Source organism: Oncorhynchus mykiss, chromosome 8, assembly GCF_057628025.1.
Source record: "Oncorhynchus mykiss isolate SJ-2025 chromosome 8, ASM5762802v1, whole genome shotgun sequence".
Taxonomy (NCBI): domain Eukaryota; kingdom Metazoa; phylum Chordata; class Actinopteri; order Salmoniformes; family Salmonidae; genus Oncorhynchus; species Oncorhynchus mykiss.
Window position 1 is genome coordinate 15,355,001 of NC_143029.1, and position 17,260 is coordinate 15,372,260.

A 17,260-nucleotide genomic window follows, 5' to 3' on the forward strand; every position below is an offset into this window, starting at 1 on the left:
AGGGGGAGAGAGATGAAGGGTACAGGAGGGAGGGGGAGAGAGATGAAGGGTACAGGAGGGAGGGGGAGAGAGAAGTAGGGTACAGGAGGGAGGGGGAGAGAGATGAAGGGTACGGGAGGGAGGGGGAGAGAGATGAAGGGTACGGGAGGGAGGGGGAGAGAGATGAAGGGTACGGGAGGGAGGGGGAGAGAGATGAAGGGTACTGGAGGGAGGGGGAGAGAAATTAAGGGTACGGGAGGGAGGGGGAGAGAGATGAAGGGTACGGGAGGGAGGGGGAGAGAGATGAAGGGTACGGGAGGGAGGGAGGGGGAGAGAAATGAAGGGTACGGGAGGGAGGGAGGGGGAGAGAAATGAAGGGTACGGGAGGGAGGGGGAGAGAAATGAAGGGTACGGGAGGGAGGGGGAGAGAGATGAAGGGTACGGGAGGGAGGGAAGGAGGGGAAATGAAGGGTACAGGAGGGAGGGAGGGAAGGAGGGAGGGAGGGAAGGAGGGTACAGGAGGGAGGGAGGGAAGGAGGGTACAGGAGGAAGAGAAATGAAGGATACAGGAGGGCAGAGAGAGAAGAGAAGAGGAGGCAACAGTCACAGGATGTAGATCAGCCTCTAGGTCTTAGAATAAACAACACTCCTTTCAGCCTGCAAGTAATTAGAATGCAGTGTGTGTAGGGGGGGAGCAGCAAGCTTTAACATCAGTGTGGCAGGCCCAATGTGTCTGCTTCACTGCAGCTGTGCTCTCAGAGGAAAGCAGGCAGGCAAGGCCCCTACCCACCCCCTCTCACTCATGGGAGCAGACAGAGTACACAGAGTGGGGAGGGGATGGGAGCAGACAGAGTGGGGAGGAGGGAAAGAGGAGAAAATAATGTGAGTGTGTGTAAGGGGAACAGCAGAAAGAACCAACAGAACGGAGGGAGACAGGGGGGCTAGCTGTTTTAGATAGGACGACGCCAAATGCTTGTCAGCAGACAGAAAGAAGAGGGAACACAGAATGCAGGCTTTTCTTCTTCTCTCCCTCTGCTGTAATCTTTCAAACTCAGCAGCCGCCCCCTTGCTTCGCTGGTTTAGTTATTGCGGTGCATTTTGCTGCCTCTGAAACGACTTCTGGGCTCTCATCCCTCACTAGACCTTTTAATCATCTTATGTCTCATTCTCAGTTCGTGTTCTCTCCCTCCCTCTAACTCACTGAGCTGCCCGCTCTCCTTTTCTCCCACCAGTAAACAGTCAGTTCCATTGTTTTTCAATTCAAATATTTATCTTTCCTTAACCCATCATTTTCACAAAATGGGAAGAAAACAGCGGGAGAAGTTGGGTAAAAAAAAACGTCTGCATGTGTTTGTGTGTGACATGAAAAGCACACGCCGAGGTCTAGGAAAATAAATGACACCATCAGTCCTCCCTCTCAAACACACAGTTCAATAACTGTGCTCCTACAGCTCACACCTGTCCTTTGATTGGCTCTGCTGTGAGAACCCTGTGGTTGCCACAATACTCACATGTCTGTCGCAAAATTTCATCATTTGTCTGTCAAACTCGTAGTAATTAGGGCTGTCAGGCGATTAATCAAGCTAATGGCATTAGTTAAATTGAAATCTTTGAATTTGCTCAAATTTCACCCCAAAGAAAGATTATTTCCATTTAAAAAGCAGTGCATTTAGTTACAGGCATACTGATTCTAAGGTATGGAAACACAACATCTATATCAGCATGTTTTAATAGCATTTTACACCATAAACACCACAAGTCACTGACACATCTACAGCTATGAATGCTCCCATTGTTTCAGTAGCCCTCCTGCCTATTATCAATGTTCTTGAAGTTTGCTCACAACACACACAGGTCTAAGTACTGTTGAAGCGTCGGGCATTCTAAATGGGTGTGACAACAGGAAGAAGAAAAAGAAGAAGAACTTTTAAAAGTAACCATCTTGACTGTTCAGATAACTTGACACACACACAGGCTTACACACTCCCTCCACCCCTCAGCCCTCTCTCACTTACTCTGCTCTCACACACTGTTGGGAAAGAGCTAGAAAGACATTTCACTGTACTAGCACACGTGACAAAAATAAACTTAAAAACACACAATCATACACACCCCACTCTGGCATTAGCAGCCTACCTTTGAAGTCTCTCTTTGAGAAGCCTATTCCTGCTCAGTTCCTCTTGTCCATAGCCTAGTCAGTGGTCAAGTTATCAGGATAATAGCAACCTCATTTATTATCAAAGCAAAAGAAACGGCGTCAGGTGAGCAGTTTAAAACGGCTGCGACATGCGCTCCACGGCTGCTAGAAGAAACACAGCTCCAGTAACATTGGGCATAACTTTGACATGACTTTAGCTAGAGGCACAGCGTCTTCAGATGTGTAAAGGAACAGACATGGACTGCAGTCGTGTTGCGTCCTGCCATTCATTAAAAGGGTCCATGTGGAAACGTGTGCGGTGACGAAATGGAGACGGAGTCCCAAAAATGACAGCGATAAACATGTCACACTATTACACCGTTAACTTTGACAAGCCCCGTAGTAATAACTGATCTGTTAGTCTAACCCAATTTGGGATTTGACAGCTAACCTGGTGGGTTTCATTCCTGACATTATGTAGGCACCCGCATTGTCTGCCCTCTTGTGCGAAGGTGGTGTCATCTGTGTGTCTTGAGTGGGTTTGATTGGAATGTGTGTGTACACACTTGTGAGTAATCAATAGCTGGCCGTGTTTGAAGGGGGCTCCACGCCTCGCAACGCTGTTTTTGTCACGCCGTATTAAAAGGGAAATTGAAATGTACTGCCTCCTATTTAAATCAGCCAGACTTTTTAAAGGAGAGGAAACTAAACAGGTGGTCAGCCTGCTGGAGGTAATTCAGCCTCTCCCTTTAGACCTTAATGAGGGATGAGTCCCAATTGACACCGTAATCCCTATATAGTAGGCTACTTTTGAGCAGATCCCTATGGGCCCTGATCAGTAGTGCACTTTAAATGGAATGGGGTGCCATTTGGGACACAGCTCATTCCTTAACGATGTTTATACGAGGGAGGCAGCAGGAGGAACCATGCTGTAGTAAGCGAAGAGGCTGTGTGGTTGTGATGTCTGTCTGCTGCGTGGTTACAGACACATGCTAATGCAGCTAGCGCTAGCAGGCTCACTACAGACCGGCTCAACTACGGACCGGCTCACTAAGGCACGCTCCTATTGAGCTACACACTAACGCATCATACAGGCTCAGACTACCTGCAGGTTTAACTTATTATTTTCACGATGCTCACTCACAACAGTAAAAACAACAGCAGGCCTACTGGACAACAAAGCTAGGAAAACAAAGCTAACACACACACACACACACACACACACTTACTTACTCCACCAGCACAAACAAATCAAATCTACTGACAAAAGCCCCTCTCGTCTCCGCTAGTCAACCAGACAAGTGGTATATCTCCGACAGAAGAAAAGCATCTCCACTTCAACAGGAGAGCTCCGTAGTGAGTTGGTCCGTAGTTGAGCCGGTCTGTAGTGAGCCGGCAGCAGTGTTTTGTACGAGAGAGAGAGAAGCAGTCAGTATGGGATGCATTATAAGGCCAAAGCTACGCAGTGTGAGCCATGCTCGCTCCTATTCCTCCCTCATACTGTTTTCTGACAGATAAGGGCACCGTGGACAGGGCCCCACATGTAGGACTGACGCAGGCAAAGAGGCAGGCACAGAGGCTGAGACACAGGCAGGCACAGAGGCTGAGACACAGGCACACACACTGTGGTGACAGTAAGCCCCGTTGTGGGTGATTGGCCCTTCTGTCAGCCGGGCTCCATGTCCCGCAGAGCGCATGTCATCCTGTCAGTCTGTCCGTGGGATGGTGGTGTGTGTGTGTGCGCGTCTCGCATGCTACTCCATTCTGACAGCATCCTCTTGGCAGATCAAACAACTGAGGGATCACCTACAGTGGGGGGTTAACATGCCTTGTATTCAGACAGAATTGGCAGATTTCCCCCGCTGAACAGTCACGTGTCAAACAGAGCACACGTCCAAAATGGCACCCTATTCCCTTTATAGTGCACCACTTCTGACCAGAGGTGTATGGACCCTGGTCAAATGTAGAGCGCTATAAAAGGGAATACGGTGCCATTTGGGATGAAGGCAGAAGCCGAGAGGAGCCCATTCTGTCTGGGCCCCACAGAGAACACCTGGCTGCCTGAGAATACAGCACCGTTATGACAGGCTCACACGGCTTCCCAAATTCAGCAGCTTTGCAATGGAACTGGAATGGCTATGAGCAGCATCAGTGATAAAGAGCTCATTCACAGCCATCATTGATCTGGGATCAGGGCTATAGAAGTGAATGGAGGAGATGCAGGTTTACACTGCTTTCCTTCCTTTGAAAGGTGAATGGCTTCCGGTGCGTGCGGTGAAACATTGGAAGCCATTCCCTTTCAAAGGAAGGAAAGCCAGAGAAGCAGTGAGTGGGGGGGACCGTTGAGTGACGCCAGGGAGGTGAACAGGGCGGGACTTAAGTTCTGGAAAGCTGATCTTTATTCAAATCCTCGCAACACAAGTGACCAATCAGAGCTCACCATAGCTTCCAACCCCTACTGGATTGACTGACAATAGCTGTTGATACACAGCACTACCTAGCTAGCACCCATATAAGGGCTAGCGTGGCTAGGTGACTGCCACTTGTACAGTGTAAATGGCCGGTGAAGAGACCGAAGAGACAGGAAAACTGGCTGTTTGTTTACAGGACGGCATTTGTGATTCAGGAGAAATGAACGGGGCTGAAACGATCTGGAGAAAGATCAGCATCCTAGCTTCACGGGTTTCACAAATGGCAAGGCTGAGAGTGTTTACAGTAGGAGTGAGCAGCAGAACACAAGAGGGAGAGAGAAAAACAAAGATGAAACATGGAGGATACTGGGGTATAAAAGAGCAATGCACCAACAAAAACACCTAGTGAGTGAGTGAGTTCATGCTGAGTAGATGAGATTAGAGGGCTGTGTGCGTCACCAGTCTCAGTACTGTTCTCTTCCATAATCAGCCTGGTCAGTAGAGTTCCTCTTTCTGGGCCAGCTGAGGAGACATCGTTTCATATCGTGTGCTTCCTAAATGGCACCACATTCCCTATATGGTGAGCTACTTTTGACCAGGGCCCATAGGTACTATTTAGGGAACAGGAGGCCATTTGGAACGCAGACAGAGAATAGATCATTCAGAATGCCTCTCATACAGTAGATGAGAAATAATCGTTATTTCCCATAAAGCAGGGTACTCAAGTACTATTTGAGAAGGTCTGGTCACACAATTTCCTAGGCGGCAAAACTTCCAGATAGATATGGTCAATTATCAGTGTAGTAACAAACGCAGGCTTTGCGAGCCATCGTTCACACCCCTCTGGTTGGTGGAGCAGTTTAAAAAGCACATTTACTGCAATTCTACAAATATTTTCATATTTTACGTGTGTTTATACGATACCAGGGCTTAAGTGGAGTCTAACATTCACGACGGCAGATATACTTTTGAAGAGATGGGAAACGTTGCTCATGCTGTCTCAATGGGCCGCAGGTGCATTCTGGGACAAGGAGCACTCTCCTTCAAGGGGTGAATGGGAGTCTATTGGGCGCTAGCCCCAAAACCCAACATTAGCACACATTTCATAAACAAGAAGTACAACATATCAAATCTTTTCCAAGATGTGGGATAATTGACTTGCCATCTGTAGTGCCGTATAGCTTTGGAATCGTGGCATAACGTACTTGAGGAAAATAGGCACGTTTCTCGACATGTACACTGACTTTTAGAAGGGATTGCGTGACGATTAGCTTAGCAACCGCGTGACGCAGCATGAAACCGTGAATGAGATTGGTCAACAGTCTACTGGGTGGGGCGTTATGCGTTCCTTCATTCATTGCATTCCCATCTCCCTTCTATCTCTGGCAACGGCACCATGCAACGCACCCTGGACGAAAGAGGCAGACAAACAGAAGAAATGTGCTTCACCCTCAGTTCAATTCAACTTCCCCAGGTAGGAATATCCCTAAAATATGATCAATGGCTCATTCGAGAAAAGACATCCTCCCAAGTTGACATCGGCAGTATTGAAATCTGACATAGGGTATATCACAAAAGTGAGTACACCCCTCACATTTTTTGTAAATATTTGAGTATATCTTTTCATGTGACAACGCTGAAGAAATGACACTTTGCTACAATGTAAAGTAGTGAGTGTACAGCTTGTATAACAGTGTACATTTGCTGTCCCCTCAAAATAACTCAACACACAGCCATTAATGTCTAAACCGCTGGCAACAAAAGTGAGTACACCCCTAAGTGAAAATGTCCATGGTGGTGGGAGTGTCATGGTCTGGGGCTGCATGAGTGCTGCCGGAACTGGGGAGCTACAGTTCATTGAGGGAACCATGAATGCCAACATGTACTGTGACATACTGAAGCAGAGCATGATCCCCTCCCTTCGGAGACTGGGCCGCAGAGCAGTATTCCAACATGATAATGACCCCAAACACACCTCCAAGACGACCACTGCCTTGCTAAAGAAGCTGAGGGTAAAGGTGATGGACTGGCCAAGCATGTCTCCAGACCTAAACCCTATTGAGCATCTGTGGGGCATCCTCAAACGGAAGGTGGAGGAGTGCAAGGTCTCTAACATCCACCAGCTCCGTGATGTCATCATGGAGGAGTGGAAGAGGACTCCAGTGGCAACCTGTGAAGGTCTGGTGAACTTCATGCCCAAAAGGGTTAAGGCAGTGCTGGAAAATGATGGCCACACAAAATATTGACACTTTGGGACCAATTTGGACATTTCCCCTTAGGGGTGTTCTCACTTTTGTTGCCAGCGGTTTAGACATTAATGGCTGTGTGTTGAGTTATTTTGAGGGGACAGCAAATTTACACTGTTATACAAGCTGTCATGTCTTCAGTGTCATTTCTTCAGTGTTGTCACATGAAAAGATATACTCAAATATTTACAAAAATGTGAGGGGTGTACTCACTTTTGTGATATACTGTATATGATCGATGGTTTCACCACCTAAGTCATATTCCTATTAACTCCCAATATAGTGAGAGACCATCACGGTGCTACGTCATACCGGACGCATTTCTGCCTGCTTTTTACATTTTTACCTTTATTTAACTAGGCAAGTCAGTTAAGAACAAATTCTTATTTACAATGACGGCCTAGGAACTGTGGGTTAACTGCCTGTTCAGGGGCAGAACGACAGATTTGTACCTTGTCAGCTCTGGGATTTGAACTTGCAACCTTCCGGTTACTAGTCCAACGCTCCTGCCGCTTGAACACCAATAACTCAGATACACATGGAAAACAAGAAATGACGCCGGGAATTGATAGATCACCAAAAAAAAATATATAACATTCAAAATGGCCCAACCTTTCCTTTAACAAGGTCCTGTTGAGGTCTGGTGTGTTAGAGTAGGGATGGAACTAAAGTCTCCATACCCAGTAACTCTCCTGGAGGTATTCTGTTTAAGCAATAAGGCACGGGGGGGGGGGGGGGCTTATGGCCAATATACCACGGCTAAACACTGTTCCTTTGCGCGACGCAACGAGGAGTGCCTGGATATAGCCCTTAGCTGTGGTATAATGGTCATATACCACAGACCCCCGTGGTGCCTTACTGCTATTATAAACTGCTTACCAACATAATTAGAGCAGTAAAAATAAATGTTTTGTCATACCCGTGGTACACTGATATACCACGGCTGTCAGCCAATCAGCATTCAGGGCTCGAACCACCCAGTTTATAATCCAACATTAAAACATTAGCCTATAACCAACAGTTCTAATGAAAGAATTACCTCATTCAGTGAATATGGTATCAAATGGCAAAACTGTTCTTCACAAGATAGCTAAACAGGAGGGCTCTAGACTGACCTTTTCCAGAGCCAAGTAAGACAGGGAATGCATAATGGATATTTTGATGTGCAACATGTCAAAATAGGAACCAGAAATATGTTTGGCTCTTTAGAGATTCATTTGCCTGCAAGTTTTTTGTGCACATTGGCTATGCAACATAATTTACCACCTGAGGAAGTGGGAACTCAAACCACATTAGCTAGATTGCCAACTATCTGATGCTACATAGTCATGCCATTGGTAGGCCTATATTTTTTCATTTAACTAGGCAAGTCAGTTAAGAACAAATTCTTATTTACAATGACGGCCTACCAGGGAACAGTGGATTAACTGTCTTGTTCAGGGGCAGAATGTCAGCTCAGGGATTCGATCCAGAAATCTTTCGGTTACTGGCCCAACGCTCTAACCACTAGGCTACTTACTGTATTCACTGTCATCTCAATGATATAGTTAATTTGTAAAGTGGTGTCATTTCCTCTATTATGACAATTGAGAAATGATGGTTATACACACAAAGATAAGAGTCCTCTTTTTAACAGTAGTTGTTCTAAAAACAGTCTGTCAGTATGCTTGTGCTTCTCAAAACGCATCTCTCCCTTCACGCCGTGTACCAAGGGGGAGGGAGTGAGAGCCAGAAACAGGGCAGATACCGTCACACAGATTACATGTTCATGTTTTTAAATGTATGTCAATTGTAAAGCCTTATCTGTAATGGACATTTTCGTTTTGTCGGGCCCCAGTAAGACTAGCTGTCGCCATTGGAGTCAGCTAATGGGGATCCAAATAAAATAACATTCTAAACTTCAATTGTAGAAATCAGGTTAATGCACATTACTGTTGACCAAATAATAGTTTAGAACCCAAAAATCTGCAGGAGCATTGTGTAGTCTAATCACTGACATAAGCCTTTTGCTCTGGTAAGAGGACGGCAATGACCGTGTCGGTCATTTTTAGTTCATCATCCCAGCTCTAGTTAGTTTTGTTATCTAGAAAGTTGTATAGGCTACCTTGCACTCTCCTCTCTCAACGACCCGAATTGCACTGGCACATGCCCTGTACACACAGAGCTCCCGCCAACCACGTGGTTGGAATGCCCCCCGGCCACGTGGTTGGAATGCCCCCCGGCCACGTGGTTGGAATGCTCCCCGGCAACGTGGTTGGAATGCTCCCCGGCAACGTGGTTGGAATGCTCCCCGGCAACGTGGTTGGAATGCTCCCCGGCAACGTGGTTGGAATGCTCCCCGGCAACGTGGTTGGAATGCTCCCCGGCAACGTGGTTGGAATGCTCCCCGGCAACGTGGTTGGAATGCTCCCCGGCAACGTGGTTGGACTGCTCCCCAGCACGTGGTTGGACTGCTCCCCAGAAACGTAGTTGGAATGCTCCCCAGCATGTGGTTGGAATGCTCTCTAACATCTTGAAAGTGCGCCTCTAGTATTATCTGATGTTTAAAAAACTAAATCATTTTTTCCCGTGGTGGCAACAATTTAACAGAGGCACAATATAACGGAAACACTGTAGTCATCTCTAACATTTTTTAAGACCTTTGAAAACTGACTTTAAAACATTTTAAGACTTAAGACCTTTAAATCAGAAATGTATTTAAGACTAAAACTTTAAAGGAGCTGCAGACACCCTGGGATTTGTGGCTTCTGCTGCTTGCCTTCAGGTCTATAAAACAGAGAAACAGAGTAAGCCTCCCAATTGGTACCCTAATCCCTATTTAGTACACTACCCATACGGCTCTGGTCAAAAGTAGTGCACTTTATTGGGAATATGGTGACATTTGGGACACAAACAGGAGTAATTTACTAAGCTCCATCTAGTCTCTCAGCCTTTTCCCAATAAAGTGCACATTTCTTCCACCATTGGTTCATACTTAAACACCACTGGTGAATCAATGAACCATAATGATTCATCATGAGTTTTGTGGCAGACTAGGAATTTTTCTTGAAACAAAAGCCAGGTTGTTATTGGTTGGTAGAGCAAAATTCACTGGTTTATCACTAAAGCAGCCATGTGCAAAGTGGTCATATAGACACGACCATCTAGCCAAAATGACACGCATTCTCTGCCTAGAAATGTGTTCCATTTAATGGTCAGTGTTTCAGATTTATACATATTTTATACCGGTATTAAATAGCAGCTCACCCATGTGACACATACATCACGTCATAAATCAACCTTCTATTGCCGGTCATAACTCTGCTTATGGGCTAGATCCACTATACAGCTCTGTTGGCTTCATTCTACTATATAGCCAAAAAGGTCTGGGGCATTGTGGCATATCTATTCCATCATGGTCATTGATGGAAACACACTGAATTCTCTTGTTAGGTGAGCACCTCAACAAATAGCTCTAGCTCCATTTCTGATTGTAAATGCGTCATGGCCTGCCTGTTATCACACGCAAGACATATGGGGCGACAGGTAGCCTAGTGGTTAGAGCGTTGGACTAGTAACCGAAAGGCTGCTAGATTGAATCCCGAGCTGACTAGGTAAAAATCTGTCGTTCTACCCCTGAACAAGGCACTGTTCCTAGGCCATCATTGTAAATAAGAATTTGTTCTTAACTGACTAGTTAAATAAAGGTTAAATAAACAAATAAAATAAAAGAGCATTGAGAGGTAGAAAAAACATTCTGGGGCTGTGAAGCAATCTCAGGGTCATACTAGAAAAACTCATACACTACTATGACAAACACACACGAGGCCTGGCGGTGGTTCAGCGCTCCAGCTTGGTGTCAATCATATGGTGGGGTCTGAAAGCCTGCCCCGTTTGTGTGTGAGAGAAAGCCCAGAGCAGCACTGCGTAGGAGCTGTTCTAATAACACAGGCATCAGGACAAGATTACAACGCAAATCTGGGCTTTCTGCCGCAACAGGCAAGAAACCAAACCTCCCAGCTTATAGAGAACTGCCTGCCACCTGCAACAACATTCAGCTAAAGCCAGGCCTTTCGGCTGTCCTAAATGGAATAGTGGAAGGCTGTGTGTGTCAGGAGACTACTCAGTCTTTGGAGGAGTGTGGGGGATCTGCAGTGGGGCATCGTGCTCACCATCTCTGATTTAGGCCTCCAGTGGAATCCTATTCCCCATGTAATGTGATGTTTTTTGTTTTTAGTAAATACTTTTCTTAAACCTGCATTGTTGGTTAAGGGCTTGTAAATAAGCATTTCACTGTAAGGTCTACTACACCTGTTGCAGTTATATGTGACAAATAACACGAGATTTGAATAGTGTGGTATTTGCCACAGGCCATCTCTGATACAGCGCCCAGCTACAGAAAGGCCTGGATGGTTGTAGGATACCATGTAGTTGAACTACGGCGGAGCGCACCAAACAGTCCCGACTCCACTCCGGCCTCTCCTATGAAACAGTGCTGGGAAATTATTTAGTGAACTTGGGCAATGGGCATACATACCAACAATGTTGATGTTCACACACTTGCTTTGCGATGTATGGAAAATCAGTTTTCGGGAAATACACCTGTAGCTTAGGCAGAATTTAGTAAACACCACAGAACCTATTTTTTTCAACCACCCTGAGCTTTGAAGCAACCACACTCAAGTCGTCTTTTATCCTATATTTACGGAAATCAAAAAAAGAATGGGGGGGGTATTAACAGCGATTTAAGGGAAGCCATGTCTCCGGGGTGAGGCAGTTTGCGTCTCAAATTGGGGGTGGGGGGGGTGTACTCTTCAAAAAGATTTACGGGCACTGATCAAAGCCTTGCTGCCTCCCTCCTGGATCCTGATTGAGCATCCAGCTTGGCCTGTTTACAATGGCGCCGGGGAAAGACGAAGCGGATTTGATTACGGCTTGAAAAGAAAACAAAGATGAAATGCCGGTTCCCGAGAGAGTTAAATATCATGTCACATTTCACAGGAATTCAATTAAAATGTGTGACACTTGAAAAAAAAAACTGACTGTGAACTCTAATACCAATCATGTTCCATCGTGTCCAAAACAGCAGAAGCACCCAATCACAGACTTCCACTGGGAATATTGATGCAAAATCGTATTAATAGCAGTAAGAAAACTAGAATGCGGTGAAAATAAAAATGTATTGCTAAAATACACTGGTCTCCGTCTATATGAAGCACCACAGTCGGGCTCAATTGACACAATACTCAAATCTAAACAGGTGAATCTGTGGAGGGATGACAAGAATACGTTCCATTAGTAGAATGTGATTAGTACATAATCAGTTGCTAGAATATGCACATTTCTGAGGAGGCTGTTTCCTCAGCCCCGTTGCCATGGCAACACCAGCGGCAGAGGGGGAGAGCGGCAGAAGGGAGGGTGGCGAGGGTGAACCACACTACACTTATAGACATTTCATACCCTGAGGGTGGGATGACTGCTATATCTGATTAGGACTCGGCCCAATGAGAGGACTCGGCAGTAGCATTGGAAGTATAGTACCTATTCACTCTTTTCAGAGCCACTCTTCACCAGCATGCTGGTCTGGTCTACACAGACTTTCAACACAATTACCTGTGGTAGTCAGAGACAAATATGAAAGTGTGGACAGGGTTAGAAAGTTCCCTGTAGAATATTACCGTAATACTACCTGTGAGCACGCAAGCAACTGTGAACTAAAAAATATTTAAAAAATTGTGATGAACATGTCAGAATCGGTGAATATTAGCTAAAAATGCCAGCATCGGTATCGGCCCGATGTCTAGTTTAACGGCGATGTGCAAACCCGAAGTCAAAGCTGACGTGCATACCTATATAACACAGAGAGAACATCTTCGTATATAACGGAGGTACATGACGTAATGACACCATGTAAAATGTTGCCCTACACGTGTGACACAGCATTCCTAACCTAGCCCACAATGTCTGCTGTGTGGATCAACAGTCAACGAGTCAAACAGTCATTTGAAAGAGTAAGAACATTTCAGCGAGACAACTCAAAGGTGAAATCCATTAAAGCCACGATAATGGAATTCATTGCCCTTGACAATCAACCGTTCTCTGTCGTGAGAGATGTTGGCTTTCGGTGACTAGTCGAGCACCGGCACACTTTTTTCCCCCGGTACTATTTTTCAGATGTTGTCATAATGGAGTTACACAGTAATAACGTCACTGCTATTAGCTCCACGACTGACATTTGGACCAGCGATATCAGCCCCGTGAGCAAGCGGAGTCTAACAGCACCGTGGGTCGTCGAGGATTTCTTACTGAGGAAAGTCGTATTTCATGCTCATGAATGTGCCGGTTGTCATATCAATGGGATTTGAGAACATGTTTAAAACCTGAACACACTAGTTAGCTCCATTCGAGCAACTGACTCGAGAAATAAGCTCAACTGCACCTGCAGCAAATGTGATACCCTCTGTCAAGGCATTGAAATGCCTGTTCAGGGGCCTCCCGTGCAGTGGTTGTACTGCAGCGCCAGCTGTGCCATCAGAGACTCTGGGTTCGCGCCCAGGCTCTGTCGTAACCGGCCGCGACCGGGAGATCCGTGGGGTGACGCACGGACCAGTCGTCCAGGTTAGGGAGGGATTGGCCGGTAGGGATGTCCTTGTCTCATCGCGCACTGCACCCGACCCGCCACAGGAGTCGCTGGTGCACGGTGTTTCCTCCGGCACATTGGTGCGGCTGGCTTCCGGGTTGGATGCGCGCTGTGTTAACCAGTTAGAGCTCTAGGGGCGCTATTTCATTTTTGGATAAAAAACGTTCCCGTTTTAAGCGCGATATTTTGTCACGAAAAGATGCTCGACTATGCATATTCTTGACAGTTTTGGAAAGAAAACACTCTGAAGTTTCAGAATCTGCAAAGATTTTGTCTGTAAGTGCCCCAGAACTCATTCTACAGGCGAAACCAAGATGATGCATCACCCAGGAATTAGCAGAATTTCTGAAGCTCTGTTTTCCATTCTCTCCTTATATGGCTGTGATTGCGCAACGAATGAGCCTACACTTTCTGTCGTTCGCCCAAGGTCTTAGCAGCATTGTGACACGTATTTGTAGGCATATCATTGGAAGATTGACCATAAGAGACTACATTTTCCAAGTGTCCGCCTGGTGTCCTGCGTCGAATTCGGTGCGCAATTGCCAGCTGCTTCTACTTTACCATTTGATTCAGGGGAGAAAGCATGTGTCCAAGAACGATGTATCAATGAAGAGATATGTGAAAAACACCTTGATGATTGATTCTAAACAACGTTTGCCGTGTTTTCAGTCGATATTATGGAGTTAATTTGGAAAAAAGTTTGCGTTTTGAGGACTGAATTTATGGATTTTTTTTGGTAGCCAAATGTGATGTATAAAACGGAGCTATTTCTAATACACAAGGAATCTTTTTGGAAAAACTGAGCATCTGCTATCTAACTGAGAGTATCCTCATTGAAAACATCAGAAGTTCTTCAAAGGTAAATGATTTTATTTGAAGGCTTTTATGTTTTTGTTAATGTTGCGTGCTGGATGCTAACGCTAATGCTAACGCTAAATGCTAACGCGAAATGCTAACTCTAGCTAGCTACTTTTACACAAATTATTGTTTTCCTATGGTTGAGAAGCATATTTTGAAAATCTGAGATGACAGTGTTGTTTACAAAAGGCTAAGCTTGAGAGATGGCATATTTATTTCATTTGCGATTTTCATAAATAGTTAACGTTGTGTTATGCTAATGAGCTTGCTGATAGATTTACACAATCCTGGATACAGGGGTTTTTTCATAGCTAAACGTGACGCAGAAAAAAACAAATAATCTTTCAGGAAAAACTGAACATTTGCTATCTGAGAGTCTCCTCATTGAAAACATCTGAAGTTCTTCAAAGGTAAATGATTTTTTTGAATGCTTTTCTGTTTTTTTGTGTAAATGTTGCCAGCTGAATGCTAATGCTAAATGCTACGTTAGCCATCAATACTGTTACACAAATGCTTGTTTTGCAATGGTTGAGAAGCATATTTTGAAAATCTGAGATGACAGTGTTGTTAACAAAAGGCTAAGCTTGAGAGCTAGCATATTTATTTCATTTCATTTGCGATTTTCATGAATAGTTAACGTTGCGTTATGGTAATGAGCTTGAGTCTGTATTCACGAACCCGGATCCGGGATGGGGAGATCAGAAAGGTTAAGAAGCAGTGCGGCTTGGTTGTGCATCGGAGGAGGTTGTGTCTCTCCCGAGCTCGTACGGGAGTTGTAGCGATGAGACAAGATAGTAATTACTAAAAACAATTGGATACCACGAAAATGGGGATATATTTTTTTTGATGAGCTTTATGTGCGTTAAATGTACATTTATATTAAGTTTATATTTTTGTTAAATTCTAACACCACCGATTCAGTCACATGACAGTGGAGAGCACATGCCCATTCTGACTTCGCCAAAGCTATGCTAACCAGTCAGCTAGCAGCTAGTGTGCAACGCTGCCCCTTTTCCCGACGAGGTGGGTGTTTTTACTGGCCCACATTGGTGAATGAAACAGTTGCCCTTGACAAAAGTTTGCCCCGGCAACAAAACTGCCCACACAGACTGTGAACAAGCAATTCGGCGACATTCTCTACTGTGTCGCCACCATGCTTGATGCTATGTACAAGGACCACTACTTCGATGCAGACAAAACAGGGTTTACGTGAAATGTTACAGACACAGCGGGACAAGATGGAAACGGACACAGTAACAGTGCGCACTGAGGAAGAGAGGCCACTGACAGAGCTGAACCTTCACTGCTTGACATGTACGATGAAATTCTGGTTGAGAATGAACCGACTGAACAAATGAACAACGAAACAGCACAGCAAGTAAGTGAAATAAATATGTTGATGTTTTACTGGTAATGGGGACAATCATAAATGCCAACAGAATAACCTTTTGGTCAGTGTGGTGTGTGTATTTAACTAGGCAAGTCAGTTAAGAACAAATTCTTATTTACAATGACGGCCTTCCCCGGCCAAACCCAGACGGCGCTGGGTCAATTGTGCGCCGCCCTATGGGACTCCCAACCACGGCTGGATGTGATACAGTCTGAATTCGAACCAGGGACTGTAGTGACACCTCTTGCACTGAGATGCAGTGCCTTAGACCGCTGTGTCCATGTGTGTGTTAACTATTTAACTGTACTAGAATGCTTAAAAAGGCAGCTACAATGTTAAATATTGGTATCAGGTTTTTTGGGCAAGGAAAATATCAGATATCGGCCAAAAATGTCATATTGGTGCATCACTAAAACAATATATATTACATTCCTTCGCGGGGTTCCCTATGCCATTGTTTCTTGATGACACAGTGAGTGACTTACACTGTAAATAGAAGGAGTCTCTGCCTGCACACACTACATGACATACGTCCTTCCAAAGCTGCAGACCACACAGCATGTCTACAAGTCAACAACTGACCCACTAGCTTTCCACACACACACACCCACACGCAGATTTATCAGGCACAGAGTGCATGACTTACACCATCACCAGGGACAAGAGAGAACTCCAATGTGAGACAAATGCATAATTAACTGATTATCTTTAAACAGCTGGCTGGCAATATGCCATCATCACAGATTGAATCCCATGCTGTCTATCTATAGCACATCGAACAATGGCATCTTTAAACCCTGCCTGAATGTTGCCCCAGAGAATCACCAGACCAAAACAGGATCAATTCAAATTACCCTTTGAAATCGAATCCAGCATTGAAATTCTGTGCGTAAATCTCTCAGCTGCCACGCTTGGCCTAAATAATATCCGGCAATTACTCTTAAGTCGACTTCCATAATGATTTCTCCCTCTCGGGAGCATGAGAGAGGAAAGGGAGGGAAAATGTATTCTAGCCATGCTTAGTGGTGCAAGAGAACCACCGAAACGCAGCCATGTCCACTAGAGGTCGACCGATGAATCGGAATGGCTGATTAATTAGGGCTGATTTCAAGTTTTCATAACAACCGGAAATCGGTCATTTTGGATGCCGATTTTGCAGTTTTTTTTACACCTTAATTTTATCTTTATTTAACAAGGCAAGTCAGTTAAGAACACATTCTTATTTTCAATGACGGCCTAGGAACGGTGGGTTAACTGCCTTGTTCAGGGGCAGAACGACAGATTTTTACCTTGTCGGCTCAGGGATTCAATCTTGCAACCTTATGGTTAACTAGTCCAACACTAACCACCTGCCTCACGAGGAGTCCGCCTGTTACGTGAATGCAGTAAGAAGTCAAGGTAAGTTGCTAGCTAGCATTAAACGTAATCAATCATAATCACTAGTTATAACTACACATGGTTGATGATATTACTAGTTTATCTAGCGTGTCCTGCGTTGCATATAATCGATGCAGTGCACATTCGTGAAAAAGGACTGTCGTTGCCCCAATGTGTACCTAACCGTAAACATCAATGCTTTTCTTAAAACCAATACACAGAAGTAAATCATTTTAAACCTGC

General features: G+C 45.1%; 1 protein-coding gene and 1 long non-coding RNA gene across 11 annotated transcripts in view; one reads left to right on the forward strand and one right to left on the reverse strand.

Moving 5' to 3' along the window:
* LOC110529452 (AT-rich interactive domain-containing protein 1B) overlaps positions 1 to 17,260 on the reverse strand; it is a 98,716-nt gene that overhangs the window by 52,721 nt on the left and 28,735 nt on the right. The gene's annotated exons all lie outside the window — the stretch shown is intronic.
* Positions 14,127 to 17,260, forward strand: part of LOC149981403 (uncharacterized) — a 169,870-nt gene continuing 166,736 nt past the window's right edge. The window contains exons 1-2 of the long non-coding RNA XR_016497605.1: positions 14,127 to 14,251; positions 14,599 to 14,660. This is a non-coding gene — a long non-coding RNA (uncharacterized LOC149981403). The remainder of the gene's footprint in view (positions 14,252 to 14,598; positions 14,661 to 17,260) is intronic.